This window comes from Saimiri boliviensis, chromosome 14 (assembly GCF_048565385.1).
Source record: "Saimiri boliviensis isolate mSaiBol1 chromosome 14, mSaiBol1.pri, whole genome shotgun sequence".
NCBI classification, from domain to species: Eukaryota; Metazoa; Chordata; class Mammalia; order Primates; family Cebidae; genus Saimiri; species Saimiri boliviensis.
Genome location: NC_133462.1, coordinates 71,319,296 through 71,340,653, shown reverse-complemented (window position 1 = coordinate 71,340,653; position 21,358 = coordinate 71,319,296). Strand labels below are relative to the sequence as shown.

General features: G+C 39.6%; 1 long non-coding RNA gene across 1 annotated transcript in view; it reads right to left on the bottom strand.

The window, feature by feature from the left end:
- Nucleotides 1-21,358, bottom strand: part of LOC141581079 (uncharacterized) — a 42,382-nt gene that overhangs the window by 12,304 nt on the left and 8,720 nt on the right. Inside the window, exon 3 of the long non-coding RNA XR_012513565.1 lies at nucleotides 14,202-14,345. This is a non-coding gene — a long non-coding RNA (uncharacterized LOC141581079). The remainder of the gene's footprint in view (nucleotides 1-14,201; nucleotides 14,346-21,358) is intronic.

Sequence of the window (21,358 nt, the reverse complement as noted above, 5' to 3'; positions counted from 1 at the left end):
TCCTGGAGATCTGAGGTTATGTTACAGTATTGTGGAGTTTTGTTGCTTAAAAAATTCTCCACCTGTTCTCACAGGCAATTTTACCAGTGTTGTAATCCTCACATTTGGAAGAATTGTCAAAACTCTAAGACATAAAGTTTAAATAACTCATAATAATTGCACATGAATACCCCGGTAATGTATGTACGTGGGCATAACTTTTAAAGATGTACAAAGGTGCTGTAAATAAATTTTTTTAAAAAAATAAAAACATGACTGAGACATGTCTGTGGCCATTAAACAGATAAAGTAGCAGAACTCATTTTGTCTTTGTCACTTACCCTGGTAAGTTTATTAAGTAACTCAATTGGATTGGTTTTAATAATTTGGGCCTATTTCTCTTTTTCCGTTTTGTTAGTCTCCTTCGCACCCCTTCTTCTGTCGCTGGAGAAGTGTAGTGGCTCCACGTTGGCTAACTGCAACCTCTACCTCCCGGGTTCAAGTGATTCTCCTGCCTAAGCCTCCTGAATAGCTGGGATTACAGGTGCCTGCCACCATGCCCAGCTAATTTTTGTATTTTTAGTAGAGACAGGTTTTCACCATGTTGGCCAGGCTGGTCTTGAACTTTTGACCTCAAGTGATCGGCTCTCCTCAGCCTCCCAAACTGTTGGGATTACAGGTGTGAGCCACCGCACCTGGCCTATCTTAATTTTAAAATCATCTTTCCTTGACTCTGTGCCTTTCAGTGGGAGCATCCTGCCCCAGATTCCCTCGTACTCCCTGGCTTATCCCCACAAACCAGCTCAAACCTTGCAGATATGTTTAACGCTGACTTCACTCTTATCCTATATCTAACTCATCATTATGCTCAACTAATGCTCCCCTCAAAGTACTACTCATGTCAGTGCCTCCTTCCCATTCCTGCCCGTTCCTCAGGTTCAGCTGCATCATCTCAGCCTTTGCTGTAGCAGGAGCCTCTCTGCCTCCCAGCCACCCCTAAACTTCCTCTTCCTCTTGTCAACTCTCTTGCTTCCCCTCTGCTCCAGGAGGAGGGACAAACTCCCACAGCCTGTCACTGTGGTTCCCTTCTCACCCCAGCCCCCACCCCACTCCAGGCTTTATCTTCTTCAGCAGACAAGCAGAGTACAAAGATACCTAAGAAAGTTAGAATGTGAGAGAGTACAAGGATGCTTTCTCTGTAGGCTAATAAATCGAGTTTTGTATGAGCTGGGGAGAGACTATTATATAGTAGTCTGTTTCTTCTATGCCAAAAGAGATTCTTCTTTTTTTTTTTTTTTTTTTTTTTTTTTTTTTTTTTTGATTTTCACATTACATTTACCAAGTTTCTTCTTTTCTCGTTTCTCTTTCTGGCTGATTTCTTTTTCTATGTGAGTGTGTCATTTTGCCCCAAAGCTGACTTCCTGTGGATGACAGACTGCGACCTTGCTTGACCAGTGTCTACATTCCAGAGCACACTCTGATACTGACACATCCTCTGAGTGTAAGCAGAGCCATAGCCTCGCACATCTTGTGTGTGGCAAAAAGGAAGGTGGACTTTCTTTTATCTCATATTTTCACCACAGGATCACATATGTGGCTGTGACATAATAATGAACTCGAATACAGAGCCAAAATATTTGGAATATTATACCGATTCTTTTAGGCTTGAAGATGCAAGAGTAAAGTTGCATAACCACAGGGCCGGGTGGGGGTGAGGCGAAGGTGGGGGAGCAAATTGTCCCAGTGGCCAAGATAGAGGCTTCCAGTGGTGCTGATAACAACCAGGTCTCTTATCTGCCTCGGAAAACTGGAACCAAAAAAAGACCATGTTGGGGTACTGTGAGTCTTCAGATCTCATCTGATGCCCAAAAACATTCAGAAAAAAAACTGTAACTCTTTGGAAGGTATGATGATTGAGAATGCTTTATAGCTTTTACTTTTCATTGTTAAAAATCACACTATTGGCCGGGCATGGTGTCCCATGCCTGTAATCCTAGTACTTTGGGAGGCTGAGGGGTGGATCGCTTGAGGTCAGGAGTTCAAGACCAAGACCACCATGTTGGGAGGCCGACATGGTGAAATGTCATCTCTACTAAAAATAAAAAAATTAGCCAGGTGTGGTGGTGGGCGCCTGTAATCCCAGCTGCTCGGGAGGCTGAGGCAGGAGAATTGCTTGAACCCAGGATGTGGAGGTTGCAGTGAGCCAAGGTGGAGCTACCGCACTCCAGACCGGATGAGAGAGAGACTCTGTCTAAAAAGAAAAAAAAATTGTACTATATAACACTTCCTGAGTAGGGAGACATGACTTGACCCATGGTATGACTAGCCTTAAGTTATAGGAAAGTGTTTACAGAGAGATTTTATTATAAAATAAATATATACTACGAACTATAGCTTAATATATAGCTTAAGGTTTAAACATTCTGGCCTTAAAATTGGCCTGCTTTCAAATCCCAGCTCTACCTTGTGTTAGTTATTTGACCGGTGGAAGTCATTGCCAGAAAATTAAAAAAGTTCTCTGAGCCTCATTTGTACCATCTGTGGAATGGAGGCAATTAGAGTTCCTGCCTCGTGAGATTGTTGTGTGGATTGAAGGAAATGACCCGTGAGGAACGCTCAAAACAGAACCTGGATCTGTAAATGTTCTATGAATGCTATTAACAGATCTTCTTTAAAGGCCAACTTTAATAAGTAAAATTTGAGCCAGATTTATTCCAATTTTTAACTCACTACTTGTGAAATGTCAAAAATATATGGTGTGGATTAGCCTGAGTGTCAGCACCCAGTTAGATTTGAAACGGCAGAGGCTATGTGACATGACTTTACCAAAGAACCGTACAGCCCTGGCCATGGAATCTCGCACCTCCAACCCCAAATTCCAAGAGCCCTTATTTCTAAGAAAACACAATTCAATGCAGAAGGATTTTAACAAAATACCAGAGCTTGATTCAACAGGATCCCACCTCCCAGCCACACACAGGTGGCTTCTCTAACAGTAATGCCACTGCTAGAGGGCTGCTGAGTCCGGGGTTTCAGTCAGAGGCAGTGAAGGCTTCAGCTGACTCTGGGCGAACCTCCATTCTGTCAATGCCTTCCAGCTAGAGATGAACATACCTGTGGCTGAATGAGTTGCGTATAATGACTGATGCAAAGAGGAGAAGGTACATCATGGGGAACCATGGGACATATCAGCAAGAGGGGGTCCACAAACTTATTTGAGGATTTGGGTTCCCGTTAGGTGACTTTGTGGGGGATTAAAGTAGTGAGGCTTTGGTTTGGATTGGAAGCTGTCAGCAAGTGGGAATAACTCTGACTGGGTATCTTAATCCTGTCTCTAAGGGAAGCAGGGAGGAATGAAGCAAGGCTCACCTTTTAATTGGAAGCAGTTGGCACTTTTTTTTTTTTTTTTTTTTTGAGACAGAGTCTAGCTCTATCACCTAGGCTAGAGTGCAGTGGCACACCCATAGCTCACTGCAACCTCGAACTCCTGGGCTCAAGTAATCCTCCCACCTCAGCCTCCTGAGTAGCTGGGACTACAGGACTGCACTACCACTCCTGGCTAACTTTTTTGATTTTTTATTAGAGACAAGGTCTTGCTATGTTGCCAGGCTGGTCTTGAACTCCTGAGCTCAAGTGATCTTCCTGCCTCTGCCTCTCAGAGTACTGGGATTACAGCTGTGAGCTGCAGTGGCTTACAGCTATAATCCCAGCACTTTGGGAGGCTGAGGCTGCTGTCACTCATTTTATTCAGGGTGGGGTCTGGTATTGTAGTGATTTGCACCGAGCTCTTGTTTGTCTATGCTTAGACGATATTACAGAGTGGTCTTGCTTCTTGCCTCACTTCATCACAGTCACAGTGGCCTCATGTCTGGTGCTGGTGTTCTGAGAGATGGTTTGTGTGCCACAGGAGAATACAATGGCTTAGCTGTGAGAGCCAGGCCAGTCCCACCAACACCCCAAGTTGTCGTATGGTATCAGTTTCCAGATGCCAGGGCTGTGCTTTTCTTTTTATTATGTTCTCAGTACTTAATATATTTGTGGTACATTTAATGAAACAGGCTATGAGCATTGAAATCTTGGCTGAAAGGACACTTAGAAGCTGTGTGACCGTGGCAAACTACTTCAGCTTTTGAGGCGTTAGTATCCTCCACATTTTACATGCGAGGTCTATACCTGCCTCCCAGGGGTGCTGTGAAGATTAAATGAGAATGCATGTTCCTGGCATATAATGATTTTTAAAAGTAGCTATTTTTGTTGAGTTCCTCTGTACAGTTTGGCCTCCATGGCTGTCTGAGTTTAGGACATGGATAAAATGCATTCTCTCTCTCTTTTTTTTTTTACTTTTTGAGATGGAGTCTTGCTCTTTCAACCAGGCTGGAATGCAATGGCACAATCTCAGCTCACTGCAACCTCCGCCTCCCAGGTTCAAGCAATTCTCCTTCCTCAGCCTCTCCTGAGTAGCTGGGACTACAGGCACAAGACACTGTGCCTGGCTAATTTTGGCATTTTTAGTGGAGATGGGATTTCACCATGTTGGCCAGGCTGGTCTCAAACTCCTGACCTAAAGTGATCTGCCCGCCTCGGCCTCCCAAAGTACTGGGATTACAGGCGCGAGTCACTGCATGTGGCCTGCATTCTCTCATTTTGCTTGATTTTATTTTTTTGCATCATGTGACTTTTTTTTTTCTTCAGGTTTTACATATGATCAGAAGGCCTGCCAGATGCACAAGGTTCTTTCTTTCTTGTATTCACTTCTAGGAAATATTCCTATGTTACTGCAGCTGTTACTGTCATCTTTACTGCTATGATGGTGTCAAATAACAGAGCCAGAGAGAATCTGGCCACAGTGTGCATCATAGCACGGGAGCTCACACAGCTTGTGAGCGGCTGGGCTATCATCCTGGCTGTCTACTCATCAGTGAATGTTTGTTGAACACATGAATGAATGAATGTAAATAGTGAAGCTTAGTTTGCGTCTCATCTCACAGTCCATCAAGCAGGTATTTTCTTTGTTCTACGGTATCAACGTTCCATTGGGGCTTTACTGTACAGGTTATTGAGTGATGCTCAACACTTCAGTGGAACGAATGCTACAAGTGAGTTATCTGTGTTTCGCAAGAGGCGATAGTACATAGGGGATCAGACCTCCTATCTCCCCTTTACACGGCCTGGGACTCAGGCTACCACACCCACATCCACTTCAGGCTATCACATTTGGAACAGATGTTTTTAGCCTCTTTGCTTATTGATAAGAAAGTATTATGTGTTTCACTTTGGGGTTCCGTGATAGCTCCTGCTTTCTTTTGTCACCTCCCTTTCTATGCTCTTTTTGCCTTTCTTAGATCATTTTTATTACTAAGTGGCAATAAAACAAAAGAGTGCAGGAGCAAGCAAAGCAAGAGAAAGCCAAGCCTCAGAGGCAACCATGTTTAACAAAATAACCACATATGGTTTGTTCTTCAACTTGCTTTTAAAAATTAACAATATAGCCGGGCGTGGTGGCTCAAGCCTGTAATCCCAGCACTTTGGGAGGCCGAGGCGGGTGGATCACAAGGTCAAGATGATCGAGACCATCCTGGTCAACATGGTGAAACCCTGTCTCTACTAAAAATACAAAAAATTAGCTGGGCATGGTGGCACGTGCCTGTAATCCCAGCTACTCAGGAGGCTGAGGCGGGAGAATTGCCTGAACCCGGGAGGCGGAGGTTGCGGTGAGCCAAGATCACACCATTGCACTCCAGCCTGGCTAACAAGAGCGAAACTCCGTCTCAAAAAAAAAAAAAAAAAAAAAATTAACAATATATAATATATTCTGGCTATCTTTCCCAGACAAGACGTAAAACTTTACCTTATTTTTGTGAACAGTTATATAGTATTATTCCATTTTGCAGCCACATCAACTTAAGTATCTACTCTCCTGTTGATAAATTTTACTTCCTTTAGAAAATAATATAAACTTTAAGTACCATTGGCATAACTCTGACACTTTCTGGGTATTATGTATATGTGGATTTTGTCTTAATGTCCTTAAAACATTTCTTTTGTATGCTTTTTGCTCTCTCTGCCCTCAAATTCCTATAATAAGTATATACTACTTATACGATATCAGCAAAAAGTTATTTTAAAATAGCATTAATTTCATATTTTCCTGAGTTCTGATTCTGACACTTATTGCTACTACTAATCCATTTAATATTTGATTATATGTTTCATATCTTCAAATAAATAGCTTTTTTCTTGAGAATACAGATTATATTTTAATAATAAAAATAACAATAACATTGACTCAGCACCTCAGTGTGCCAGGTACTTGACTTATACATATGATCTCATTTAATCCTCACAAAACCCCTGAAGAGTTGGTTCCCTTTTTACTAATGGGGAAAAGAAAACTCACAGAGCTTATTTTATTTTATTTTTTGAGACAGAGTTTCCCTCTGTCGCCCAGGCTGGAGTGCAGTGGCATAAGCTCAGCTCACTGCAACCTCTGCCTCTTGGGTGTAAGTGATTCTCCTGCCTCAGCCTCCTGAGTAGCTAGGATTACAGTCATGGGCCACCACGCCCAACTAACTTTTCTATTTTTAGTAGAGATGGGGTTTCACCACGTTGGCCAGGCTGGTCTTGAACTGCTGACCTCAGGTGCTCTGCCTACCTTGGCCTCCCAAAATGCTGGAATTTCAGGCGTGAGCCACTGTGCCCAGATAGCTCAGAAAGTTTAAATGGACTGTTCCACTTAGTTACAGTGGAGCCAGGATTAGAACCAAGTTGTCCGTGATTCCAGTGCCTCTGCCCTTTTCGCTATTCTGTGATGCCCTCCGCTTCAGAATCTACTGAAGCCTCCAGCACAGGATGGACACACAATTTAGGTTTAATTAAAACGTGTTGGTTTACCTATGATCAAGGACAATAACTTTCTCTAAACTCATATCCTGGTCTTCATACCCAATCCAGTCTTCTCAAAGACCAGTGCTATATGATATGTCCTGACCAGTGATACTTCTTTTCTTTATATTATTAGCCACTGGATGCTCTTTAACATATTGACCTTGACACATCACAACACGGAAGGAGAAAAGCAAACTCACACACAACACAGAAGGGAAAAGGTGAAGTGGTTTCTCGAAGCAGTAACATGGTGGAAGACAGAGGCCGAAGCTCACTACATCCCAGGCAATGACTCCTACAGAGCCAAGGCTATTGATTGGTATTGAAATGTGGGGTGCCTATTCATTGCCACCCTTATCTAAAAGTTGTTCATTAGAATTCATAATTGCCTTATCATAAAAGACGGTTTGCATTGTGAACTGCTGTGCAAGCAAAAACTCTGGACTTTTTAATGTTTTTGAATAGCAACCACACCTCATGGTGATCTCATCAGGTCTCTGGAATGCAAGTCATTCATTTAGAGGCAGGTCATGAAGCAGAGACATGGTCTTCCCTCTTTTGCTGCTGTGCTCTTTTCTATGAGAGCTCTAAGTATTTCAGATGTACAGGAAATTTGTCCTTAACTATAAGTTTTTATTCCACTACATTCTAACATAAGACGATTTGCTTCTGTATACCTTTTTAATGTCTGGGAGAATTTGGATTCTAGAGCATGCCAATTGTGTGCCAACTCCTGTGAGGGTAATTTGGAAGAATAGGGAGCTAGGTATTTGGAATATAGACAAAGATATAGTTGACAGAGCAGAATTAGAGCCCTTTGCATGGACATCTTAGGAAAGATAAAAGCAAATGAGGGGAATGAAAGCTTGGCCTTGGAACTGCATGTGGCTGAGAAGAGCCAGGACTAGGCAAAGTCAGAGGCTTTGGAATGCAGAGGCCAGGAGCTGGGCTAAGGGGACAGATAAAGATGTGTGGCCTGGGGTGAGGCTGAATGACGAGTCCTGGAAGTCAGGAGTTAACACAGCCGTGTGTTAACCTTGGAAAAGCACTCAATATTTGGCTCACAAAAAAAGTACATTGTGATATGAAGACTATCTGTTTAAGAAAACAATTCAAAACGGGCCAACAAACTTGTTTTCAACATTAGGGAGATCATGAACCTTTTCTAGCAAGCAAGTGATGATAGCATGATAAAAATATAGCACCTTTATTACTTATTTATAATATATAACTATTATTACTATCACTGCTATTTTGCACTTTGTTCATTTATTTTAGTGGATATAAAATATTTACTAGGCCTTTCGTTCTCACCTTTGCCTTCAACTGAAATGTCATAAAAATAAGGTTTTAAGTCCTCTTCTGCTTCCACACCAAGAAGTTCTCCTATCCGGGAACTTTTAGATACCCAACACTCATGTCTGGGGAGAATGCTCTGTTTTATGAATGACTAGTAATAACATCAAAAGGATGCAAAAACAACAACAAAAAATAGGCACAAGTACAAAAGAATAACCAAATTTGCGTATTTGCCACGTTAACCTCATTTAAAGACATTTTGAGAATGGCAGCCCTCACTTGAATGAAAAAGCAGTTTGGGCTGAGCTGAAATATTTATAACAACGTTTGTTTTTGGGCTACTCAGATACCCGTTCTTGATTCCCTTTTCTCCTGCCTGCCTCCATGGTAAAGGCTGGAAATGCCACCTGCGTACTGTCCAAGCCTCACCTGCAGTTCGGGATTCCCATATGGCAGTTTCGGCCGGAATGCAGGAATTTTGTGGCTTGGGAGAGAAAGACTGCAGGGAAACCTTTCATTTTTTTTCTCACAAAAAGAAGAACTGTAACTCTTATTTTTCTTTCTCTCTTCTTTTTCACTTGAATGCAGATTAGATGCACAGAGCTACGAGAACCATCTTGTGACCCAAATAAAGGAAAAGGCAAAAAAATTTAAAAAAAGAAATTGATAGCAGGGATGCAGGTCGTGATGTTGCTGATCTGTGCAACCACACTGAGCAGCTAGCTGCTGAGCTCTAGACTTCTTTTTATAGGAGAAGAGCAAACATGTACTCTTTTAAATACATTGTTAGAAATAGACTCTAATAGATTAAATAGGTTAGAAATCTGTCTTCTGTTACTTGAAGCTAGAAGCATTCCTGATTCACAGTATTATAATTTTCTTATTTCCTCATTGGCAAACACGAGTCTGTTCATGGAATCGTATTAGTGATTGATAGTACCTATGGGGAGCGTATATTGTTCCAGTCTTGTCTTTAATTTTTATGCACTCCCAAGTCCGTCTGTCTTTTTCTCTCTCTTTCTTTCTCTTTCTCTCTTTCCTTTCTCTTTCTTTCTTTCTTCCTTCCTTCTTTCTTTCCTTTCTTTCTTTTTTCTTTCTTTTTCTTCTCTTTCTTTCTTTTCTTCTTCTCTCTCTTTCTTTTCCCTCTCTCTCTTTTTCTCTCTTTCTCTCTTTCTGACAGAGTATTTCTCTGTCACCCAGACTACAGAATGCAATGGCATGATCTCAGCTCAGCAACTTCCACCTCCTGCCTCAGCTTCCCAAGTAGCTGGGACTACAGGTGGATGCCACCATGCCTGGCTAATTTTTGCATTTTTAGTAGAGATGGGTTTTCACCATGTTGCCCAGGCTGGTCTTAAACGCCTGACCTCAAATGATCCGCCCACCTCGGCCTCCCAAAGTGCCGGGATTACAGGCCCAAGTCATATTTCAAGAATCATATTTTAAATTGATATCCATATTATATATCAATATTATAGGCTTTTTTATCTATGTAAAATAATTTCTCTGTCTTTCATATTGAAGGAAACAAAGATGTTTTGTGAAAGTCATGGAAAAATCTATCTATGTCAAGAGTTTTTATAGCCTCATTAATACTTGGGGCTAAAGAGTGTAATTTTTCATCTCATCCTAAAACTCTCATGCAAGGTGGCAGGCAGAGTTCGATCCACTTTATAGGTGGAAGAATGGACTCAAATAGATTAAAACGATGATGCAGGCCAGGCGTGGTGGCTCAAGCCTGTAATCCCAGCACTTTGGGAGGCCGAGGCGGGTGGATCACGAGGTCAAGAGATCGAGACCATCCTGGTCAACATGGTGAAACCTCGTCTCTACTAAAAATACTAAAAAATTAGCTGGGCATGGTGGCGTGTGCCTGTAATCCCAGCTACTCAGGAGGCTGAGGCAGGAGAATTGCCTGAACCCAGGAGGCGGAGGTTGTGGTGAGCCGAGATCGCGCCATTGCACTCCAACCTGGGCAACAAGAGCGAAACTCCGTCTCAAAAAAAAAAAACAAAAAAAAACAAACGATGATGCAAAGTTTTACTGCAAATCAGGCTTGGGGAATAATACAACATTTACATTATGTTAAGAAGCCTCAAGTATTTTCTTAATCTTTTAAGTTCTTAACAAGTACCACAAGCCCTGGATTTATTTCGCCTACTTAATGCATCTTTTACCATCTGGCCTACATCCTCCTCCCTCCCTCTCTCTCTCCCTTCCTTCCTTCCTTCCTTTCTTCCTTCCTTCCTCTTTTAATTTAATCCTTTCAACTTTTGTGTAGCCTGTTTTCAAGTTTATTGTGAACTCCATTTTTTGAGAATTAAAAACTTAAGATTAAATGATTGTCTCCTGAAGAATCAGGTTTTGAGTTTCTCTCACCCATTTAGGTGACTTCTTTTTCCTCAGATAAAAGGATGAATTTCTATTTTGCTGTCATATTTTGGATGTGGAATCTGACTTTAGAAAAGAACCCCTGGTTTCTGAGTCTTGAGGATGTCTTTTTAGCCTGGGACTTCTTTTCTCTGTCTGTCAAAAGAGGGAAGTGGGCCGAATGATCTCCTTCCCATCACGTCCGCCCTAGGATTCCATGGTTCATGCTGTGAGTTTCCTGGGCTTATTCTTGAGAGTCTTGAGTGTTTCTTGCTCTTCTGCTGTGATATTCTTCTCTGTTTGTACAGCTGTGGCACGATGAGTGTTTTGATTTTATTCTTGGCTATTTCCCTTTAGCTTCCTTCTGTTTTGCTTGTTTGTCTAGAGATTTTTTCTCTTACATTCTTTGCCTGTGATCTTGCATTGATTCTTTCTGGATTCATATCCCCATTGTAGTTCCATCACACAGGACCTCTTTGTGCCCCCAGTGTCAGGAGATAGGCCTTAAGTCTGTTCTGAAGGCTAGTTGTGTTCTTTCAGGACCTGCTCTTCCCATGAGATTGCTGAGTTCATGGAAACAGGATCCTTGCCAAAACTGGCTTTTCTTTTTTTGCTAAATGGTTTTGGCATCTGTTCCATTGTATTCCGTTTCTTCTCTTTGATTTTCTTTTCTTTTTCTCATTTGCATAAGTCTAGTAAGCTTGTAACTACTTTTTCTGTGATTACCTTTAAGCTTTAAATATCCAGCATTCTATACTCTCTCTATGGGTAGAAAACAGCCTAGTGTGGGATCATATTCTCAAAACAGAACCTGAGCATGAGAGATGGTTTTTAGGTGATATCTGACTGAACGTCTTTTCTTTGAATATTATGCACTTATTTTAATGTTTACGGAAATATAGCTATCGCATCAAACTTGTAATTTCATAGTTGTGCAATAAAAACCTCCCCTTTTGCTACTGACATAGCAAAAGCCTGATTTAAAAACATTCTGGAATAATGCTAATTAGCATGGATTGAACACTTACTACAGTGCATGCATTACATATATTAATTCACTTAACGCCGAAAACAACCCTGAGGTAGGTACTACTGTTTACCCCTATTTTCGACATAAAGAAACAGGCATAGGTCAACTCAGTTGGCCAAGGTCACAAAGCTAGTTACAGGCAGCACTGGGACTGAAACTTAGGTGGGCTGACTTCAGAACTATGTTCTAACCACTAAACCATGATCCCTCTTAAAAACTTGTGTATGTGGTACACAACTTTTGAACAAATAATGAAGACAGTATTTGAAGGATTGAAATTTAGGAATAACTTATGTAATAGAAAGCACATGGACTTTGGAGTTAGACAGACCTCAAATGCTAGATCTGTTAACTGGTCAATTATGTGTTTCCAGACACACCACTTAACCTTTATTAAAATGATGGAGAAAATGTAAAATGTCCATTCCAAGTTTTTTATTTTTATTTTTTGAGATGGAATCTTGCTCTGTCACCCAGGCTAGAATGCAGTGGCACGATCTCGATCTCAGCTCACTGCACTCTCCATCTTCCAGGTTTTAGCAATTCTTTGTCTCAGTCTCCTGAGTAGCTGGGACTACAGGCACATGCCACCAACCTGGTTAATTTTTGTATTTTGAGTAGAGAGACAAACCTGGACATGTTGGCCAGGCTAGTCGCAAGCTCCTGAACTCAAGAGAGCCTCCTGCCTCAGCCTGCCAAAGTACTAGGTAGTTTGTGTGTGTGTGTGTTTTTTTTTGAGATGGAGTCTCACTTACTCTGTCACCCAGGTGGAATGCAGTGGCACAATCTCAGCTCACTGAAACCTCTGCCTTGTGGGTTCAAGTGGTTCTCCTGCCTCAGTCTTCAGAGTAGCTGCAATTATAGGCATATGCCACTATGCCCGGCTAAGTTTTGTACTTTTAGTGGAGAAGGGGTTTCACTATGCTGGCCAGGCTGGTCTTGAACTCCAGACCTCAAGTGACCCACCCACCTCTGCCTCCCAAAGTGCTGGGATTACAGGCATGAAATAATATGCCTGGCCCCTATCGTAAGTTTTAACACATACAAATTGTCTCTCCTTCCGTGAATCTCAGTCTTCATCTGCTAAAAAGTCAAGATCCATGAATATTTAGAAGTTTAGAAAAAGCTATAGTTGTCAATATATAGTGGGAGTCTACCAAAAATACACATGAATGTCTTCTAGTTGGTGGCCTCTTATAGTTGGTACTTTGACATTTAGGATCTCCAAGTGCCTTAAGAAGAAAAGCTCTGTCTCTCTCCTGTTTCCTACCAGTGACAAAAACAGGGTCAGCCTGGTGAATCTCTTTCATGCCAGTTTCCCCACTGTGAGGAAGAGCACAAAGTACCGTATAACCATAGCCAGGAAGAGAGTACATTTCTTGTGTGAAGCTGAACTGATAGGAAGGGGATTGTATCTCTATCAGAAAAGAAACAGGTGTGGGTTACCTTTCAGGGTTCACATGGGTAGATTCTGAATTGGTTTGGTCCCTGTGTGGGTCATCATAAAGTAAGGTTCTTGACTTGCAAGGTGAGACTGTGGGTGAGGACAGCTGGGGTTCAAAATGGGAAATGCCTATAGCAGCATTCTAGTGGTAAAACATTTCCAGATTTTACAACTTTGAACTTATTATCCCATATAGAATAATGTAAATGGCCCCAGACTGTTTACCCAAAAGTGATTACAATGGCGTTTGATAAAGATAGGGTTGTTTCATTCTTCACAAATGATTAAACCTCTGTGACGAACACATGGACAATTGCATTTTAAAGACAGGGTTGATTAGACAAGAATTTTGAAAATAGTCAGATGCCCTGATACAATAACTGAAAATAAAATTTCATGCATCTTAGTTGAAAGGGCCTTTTATAAGCCCACCTCCTCCTCCATGAATGTATGGGCCAGTATTTATTTATTTATTTTTAATAATGCCACATTCTTTTTGAATTCTTCCATGATGTAGAGAAACCAAAATTAGAGTCCCAAGCTCTACATTCAAGTTTCTGCCCTTTCGCATAAAGCTGCTAGGTGACATTGGGTACTTGTGAAACCATTCTGGACCTGAGTTCCTTATCTCTAAATGGAAGAGGTGAGATCTGCCCTTGCCTGCCTTCCAGGTTAAGGTGGGGGTTATCAGGTAAGATACTGTATGTGAAAGTGTTTTTAAAACTGTGAAGGGCCATGTTGTTATTCTCTATGTCTTCTAACCAGACGCCAGGTCACTTTCCCCTTGCCAGTTCCTGCGCCTTTCCTGACCTCCTCCCTAAAGCTTATCTCCAAAATCAGACAGGAGTTAGAATCTGGGAGATTTAAGCCTTGATGGCTCCTCGTTTGTTTATTTTTGTTTTGTTTTGTAAACACAAAATGAAATCTCATTAATTTGGGGGAAAGCTAGTGAAAAAAACTACAGGGGAAAAAAGGGTAATTAAAAATGCTGGCAAACTATCTCATTATGTTTTTCCATTATAGCAAGAGTTTTAACTGCCTACCATATGTCCTCACTAATATTAGATGAAATGCAAAAGAAACCTTCAGTGGATCTTAGTCCACTGTGTATATATGTATGTATGTTGGTGGTGGTGGGGCGGTGGGGAGAGATGCTTAAAATGCATTAAGAAAAACTTCAACAGACACTCTTACCTGAGAATTCATGGACTCCATAAGGGATCCACAGATGGACTTTCAGGGGGTCCTTGAAATCACATACCAAGATTTGTGCATACATATATATGTGTATATTTTCTGCAGAGAGGACCCATAGCTTTCATCAGTTTCTCAAAGGATCTGTAATTTAAAACAATAACAACTTAAGAACCGAGACAGAGAACACGGCCAAGCTGCAGATAGTCTGACTGAATGGCACGCAGATTATTACACGGTGAGCTTAGTCAGAAAAAGCTTTAAAGAATGATTAAGTCAGGTCTCGAGCCAAGAAAATTTCTGCTGGGTCTGCTTGTATGTATAGATATGACTAATTTATTAAATACAACAAATCATTACAGTAAGAAGCTGTAGCATCCAGCACTTCACTAATTGGGAAAGCTTTAGAAAATTCCATTAGGTGCAGTGGTTCGTGCCTGTAATCCAGTGCTTTGGGAGGCCAAGGTGCTGGATCGCTTGAGCTTAGGAGTTCAGCTTGGGCAACATCGTGAGACCGCATCTCTACAAAACACACAGAAATTACTTGGTCATGGTGATATGTACCCGTAGTCCCAACTTCTTGGGAGGTTGAGGTGGGAGAATCGCTTGAGCCTAGGAGATGGAGGTTTCAGTGAGCTGAGATGGCACCACTGCACTTCAGCCTGGGTGCTAGAGCAAGACCCTGTCTCAAAAAAAAAAAAAAAAAAAGTGCATTCGTCGTCACTCCTGATTTTACTGTTTAATCTAGTAATCAGATTTTCGTGTGTTTTGAAACTTCCCTGAATGAATGCAAAATTCAAATAAACTTTGTACTTCATGAAAATAGTAGTAAGTCATTGTGCTCATATGAAATTGGTATTCTTATTACCCATCCTTCCATCTTCCCCCAATTTTAGTTGAGAAAACTGAGGCCAGAGATGTAAATAATTTGCTTAAAACAACACGTGTGAAGTGGCAGAATCAGGAAACAAACCCAGGCATTCAGCTGCCAAAACCTACTCTTAAATGTGGGAACTGGATTCACTCTTCCATATATGTTATGCAAGTAACATAGTTTTAAAAATTACAGGCCAGGTGGGGTGGCTCACACTTGTAACCCCAGCACTTTGGGAGGCTGAGACAGGAGGATTATTTGAGCCCAAAAGTTGGAGACTAGCCTGGGTAACATAATGAGACCCTGTCTCTATAAAAAGTAAAAAAAAATGTACTGAGCATGGTGGAGTGGGCCTGTAGTCCCAATCACTCCAGGGCCTAAGGTGGGAGGATCGTTTCAGCCTTGACGTCAAGCCTGGGTGACAGAGCGAGATGGTGTTGAAAACAAAAAAATTACACTGATTTAAAATAAATTAATGCATTTTCTATTTGCTTTCCAAGTATTTAGAGTGTTTTAATTTTTCCTTCCTTATCAATTTTATTACAAAGTATATTTAGCATGAAACATGTCAGCAAAATGATGAGATTTTTATATAATATTTTATTAGATGTTTGAACTTGTCTTGAACTTTGGTTTTATGATCTCACAAGAGGAAATCTCGTATTTGTTTCTGAGAAAAATTTCTATAAATTTTATCTTTGGGGTTAAAGGTTTTGCTTTGCATATCCAGAGACTAACATTCTCCTTGTGCTATATTGCTGAAAACTCCTAACCTTACTTCTCATATATTTGATTTTGCTAGACTCTCAGAAGGCTCTTAAATATCTAATATAGCATCAGTTACATGCCCTCAATATTAGCATTCAGAGATGAACCACAATAAATTCAAGAATAAATCTGATTACTGAAACAGGTTACAATCTAAGCATCAGTTTCCTTCAGAGCATTTCCTAAGATAAAAATAAACATTTCCCAAGCTCAGTATATATGCAGCCATTAGTTTACAATCTTTTTTTTTTTGAGATGGAGTTTCACTCTTATCACCCAGACTGCAGTGCAGTGGCGTGATCTCAGCTCACTTCAACCTCCACCTCCTGGGTTTAAGCAATTCTCCTGTCTCAGCCTCCCGAGTAGCTGGGATTTTAGACAACCACCATCATGCCTGGCTAATTTTTTGTATTTTTAGTAGAGACGGGGTTTCGCCATGTTGGGCAGGCTGTTCTCCAACTCCTGACCTCAGGTGATCCACTCGCCTTGGCCTCCCAAAGTGCTGGGATTATAAGCTTGAGCCGCCATGCCTGGCCTACTTTATAATCTTCTATACCAACGATCCAACTATGAGTTGTGAAAAACAGTTTCCCAAGATTGTTCATAATTCTTTTGTATTTGGTAAAGGAACATAGGGAGAAAAATGAGAAAACAAAAAAGTTCCTCAGCATTCTGGGAAAGTCATGCCACTCGAGCACAGCTTATCGCTTCCAATTTAATCTTCTTTGGAAGGAATCTTTCCAGTTAAAAACATGGCATAGACTGCTAGCTATTCCTCAGTATATATTCTTTTTTTCTTCTTGGTAGAACCTTCAATATTAGCTGGGCATATGGATACTCAGAATAAAATCTATATTCCAGTCTTTGTTGCAGCTATATGTGGTCTTGTGACAATTTTGTAAAATAGAACATAAGTGGAGGTAGTGTGTGCAAATTCTTCCCCCTTCCTTCCAGCCTTCCTGGCTGGCTAGAAAGCAAAAGCAATGGCTGGAACACAGGGAAAAGTGAAGAAATGTGATAATTTTCAATCAAGAAACTACAGTCACTTGGAATGTATGTGCTAAAAATATCTTTTTTTATTTGATGCTTACCTTTTCATTGCTTTAATGGTCTATTTTGAGAAATAGAATTTCTTAATTTTAATTTATCCAATTCGTCAGGTTCCCTCCTTTTATACAGCGGGTGTTTATTGTGTACTGCTCAAGAAGCATTTTTCTATCCCAAGGTCATGAAGACTTGCTTATGGTATTTTCGAAAGATTTGTTTACCATTCACATTTAGATATATAATTCACCTAGAATTAATATATGAACCAAGTTGGGGTCAGGTTTCATTTATTTTCTAATATGACTAACCAGTTGACCCAGCGCCATGTATTGAAGACACCCCAGTATTCTCCAGTGCTCTGTGTCATAAGTTGTGTCCATATGTACATGGATCTGTTTGTTTAGCCTTGTGTCAGTACCACACTATCTTAATTACTACAGCCTTATAATAAGTCTTTAAACATTTTTTTTCTTTTTTTAAAAAAATGTTTATTTTCCATTCATGGGGTACATGAGCAGTTTGTTAGATGAGTAAATTGTGTGTCACTGTGGTTTGGTGCATGAATGATCCTATTACTCAGGTAGTGAGCATAATATTCAATGAGTAGTTTTCCAACCCTCATTTATTCCTCATTTATTAGTCTCCAGTATCTGTTGTTTCGTGTTTATGCTCGTGTGTACTCAATGTTTAGTTCCCACCTATGAGTGAGAACATGCTATATTTGGTTTTCTGTTCTTGTGTTAATTTATTCAGGATGATGACCTCTAGCTGCATCCATGTTACTGAAAAGGACATGATCTCATTCTTTTTATGGCTGCATAGTATTCCATAGTGTATGTGGACCATATTTTCTTGATCTAGTCCACTGCTGATGGAACAGTGGACTGCATCTAGGTTGATTTCATGTCTTTGCTATTGTGAATGGTGCTGCAATGGACATAAGGCTGCATGTATATTTTTGCTTATGTCTATATCAGATTAGTCAGCAGTCATTTTCTTTGAGAACTTTATCTCATTCCTTTGTCTTTTATCCTTTGTTCTTTCTGTTGAAATGCCAGCTGTTCTACCTTTCTGAAGACAATCTTCATTTTTTTCCTTTCCTTTTCTTTATATCTTCAAACATTTTTTTTGAGATATCCCCATTGTCTTTGGTCTTCCACAGCTGTACTATATGTAGCTAGAGTGTATTTCTCTTTATTTTTTTTGTTTGAGGTTTGCAGTTTTTGAATCAGTTATTTGCTGTTTTTTTTTCTTTTTAAAATCAGCTATTATCTCCTCAAGTATTGCTTCTTTTCCATTCTCCTTCTTTCCTTCTAGGTATATTCATATGTTAAATCTTCTCACTGTGCCTTTCATATATCTTATTATCTGTTTCCCATCTCCTTATCTTTCCATGCTTTATTCTGAATATTTTCTTATGATTTATCTTGCAACTCATTACTTTCCTTTTCAAGTGTATGTCAAAGCTGTCATACTCAGTCATCAAGTTTTCCATTTTAATTATTTTACTTTTTAGTTCTTCAATTTTTATTTGTTTCTTCAGGTACATGCATACATATTTTTTTGAGTTCTCCGCTGAATTTTTCATGTTTTTTTATCTTCTTGAACTTGTAAACTTATTTATTTTAAAGACTATCTCTGAAACGATAATAACTGAAGTCCTTGTTGATATTTATATACTCTAGTTTTTTTCTTCTTGATTTTTTTGTTCATGTCATGTTGTCTTCTTGTCTGCTTATTTTTGTTTGTATGCTTCACATTTTTGGCATGATTTTTAGTATAAATAATTTGAGGCTAGACTGCTATTTTATCACAGAGAAGATATCATTTTGCTTTTCCCAGTTATTCAGAGGGCACTAACAATGCTGGATCATCTCAATCCGATGTTACAGACTGAGAGGATTTGTAGCTGGATTGCTCTTCTGTAAGAATCTGTTTACATCTGGTTTACACTTACTTCTAAATGCACCCTGTCAAGATTCTAATCTAAGGCAAGGGATGTTTATCAGGTTCCCCTGTTGGCAAAACTCCACTCCAATACCTGTCTCAGTAAAACCACAAGAATTTCAAAAGTGACACTAAACTTCCCAGGATTTCTTAGAGATAAGCAGTCCCAGACATTGAGCTTACTTTCCTGCGCCTTTTCATCCCCCATCTCCTAAACTGGTAATTCTGCATTTGCTTGATAGTTCTCTATTGCTTCCAAGCAGATTTGAATATATTTTTCCACTTTTCTAGTTGTCCTCAGCAGAAGAGTTGGCCTGAATGTTCTGGTTTGCCTTTGTCAGAAGCGAAAGTCCTCTTAGACATTTAAATAATATCTTAAGGCACGTGCCTTCTCTCATGCTCTCCTTACTATTGGAAGTTGGATAATTCGCTTTCAAAATGTTGCTGAACTGCAGTTGTCTGTCAAAGGGTTTGTTGGTAATCTGTTTAGAAAATTGACTTGGCTATTCTTGAATCTTTATACTATCAAATACATTTTTGAATCTGTTTATAGTTTTTCATATGCAGAGATATCCTCTAGGATTTTGATAGAAATGGCTTTGAATTTTTATAATGTGAAAAGTGAAAGCCTCCCAAAGTTCTGGGAATACAGGCATGAGCCACTGTGCCTGGCCCCAATACCATCTGTTGAAGATACTATTCTTTCCCCATTGTGTATTCTTGGCACCCTTATTGAAGGTCAATCAATCATGAATGAATGGATTTATTTTTAACCTCTGTATTCTGTTTCATTGGTCTATGTGCCTGTTTTTATGCCACTATCATCCTTTTTCCATTACTGTAGCTTTATAATATATTTTTGAAATAAAAAAGCATGATGCTTCCAACTTTGCTCTTTTTCAAGATTGTTTTGGCTATCTGGAGTCCTTTGTAGTTTCATATAAGTTAGAATTTTTTATTAAATTTCTGTAAGTTAGAATTTTTTAAAAAATGTATTTCTGTAAAAAATGCCACTGGCATTTTGATAGAGATTGCATTGAATCTGTAGGTCACTTTGGGTAGTATGGCCATTTTAACAATAGTAAGTTTCCAGTCCATGAACTAGGCATGTGTTTCCACTTATTTTTACCTTCTTTAACTTCTTTTATTATTGTTTTGTAGTTTTCAGTGTACAAATCTTTCACTTTCTCTGTGAGGCTTATTTTATTCTTTTTGATGCTATTATAAATAGGATTTTTTAAAATGTCCTTTTTAGATGCTTCATTATTAGTGTGTAGACTGCAAGTTACTTTCATATGTTGATACTGTATCTTGCAACTTTACCGAATTTGTCTATTAGTTCTAACAGTTTATTTGTGTGTGTGCGTGGTGTGTGTGTGTGTGTCTATAGTCTTTAGAGTTGTCTATGTATAAGATCATGTTATCAGCAAACAGATAATTTTACTTCTTTCTTTCTGATTTGGATGCTTCTTTCTCTTGTCTAATTTCTCTGGCTAGAACTTTCAGTACTATGTTGAAAATAAGTAGCTAGACTGGGCATCTTTGTCTTTTTCCTAATCTTAGGGGAAAAACTTTCAATTTTTCGCCACTGAGTATAAGGTTCACTATGACTTTTCACATATGACCTTTTTTAAATGTTGAAATTTCCTTCGATTCCTAGTTTGTTGAGAGTTTTTATCTGAAAGTGTGTTGAATTTTGCTAAATGCTCTTTCGCATCTACTGAGATGATTGTGGTTTTTATCCCTCATTCTGTTAATGTGGCATATTACATTATTTTTTCTCTGTTGAAACGTCTTTGCATTCCAGGGAAAAATCTACATTGGTTATGGTGTAGGATCCTTTTAATGTGCTGTTTAATGTAGTTTGCTACATTAAATATTTTGTTTCGTTTTGTTTTGAGACAGGGTCTTGCCCTGTCACCCAGGCTGGAGTACAAGGGAGTGATCATAGCTCATTGTCACCTCAAATTCTGGGCTCAACTTATCCTCCTGCCTCAGCCTCCCAAATAGCTGGAAGACAGGGTCTTGTTATGTTGCCAAGGGTCTTGTTATGTTGCCAGGGCTAGTTTCAAATTCCTGGACTCAAGCAATCCTTTAGCTTCAGCCTCCCGAAGTGCTGGGATTGCAAACATGAGCCACCACACCCGGCCTTTGCTAATATTTTATTAAGGATTTTTGTATATATGTTTGTCAGGGATACTGGTCTGTAGGTTCCTTTTTTGTAGTATCTTTGTCTGGCTTTGGCATTAGGGTAATACTGGCTTCAAAAGAATTTGGAAATATTCTTCCCTCTTCAATTTTTTAAGAACACATTGAAAAGAATTGATGTTAAATTTTCTTTAAATGTCTGGTAGAATTTACAAGCTAAGTCATCTGGTCTTGGACTTTTCTTTGTGGAGAGGTTTTTGATTATTGATTCAGTCTCCTTACTGGTTATAGGTATGTTCAGATTTTTAATGTCTTCATTATTCAGCATTGTTAGGGTGTATGTTTCTAAGAATTTACCAGTTTCTTGTAGGTT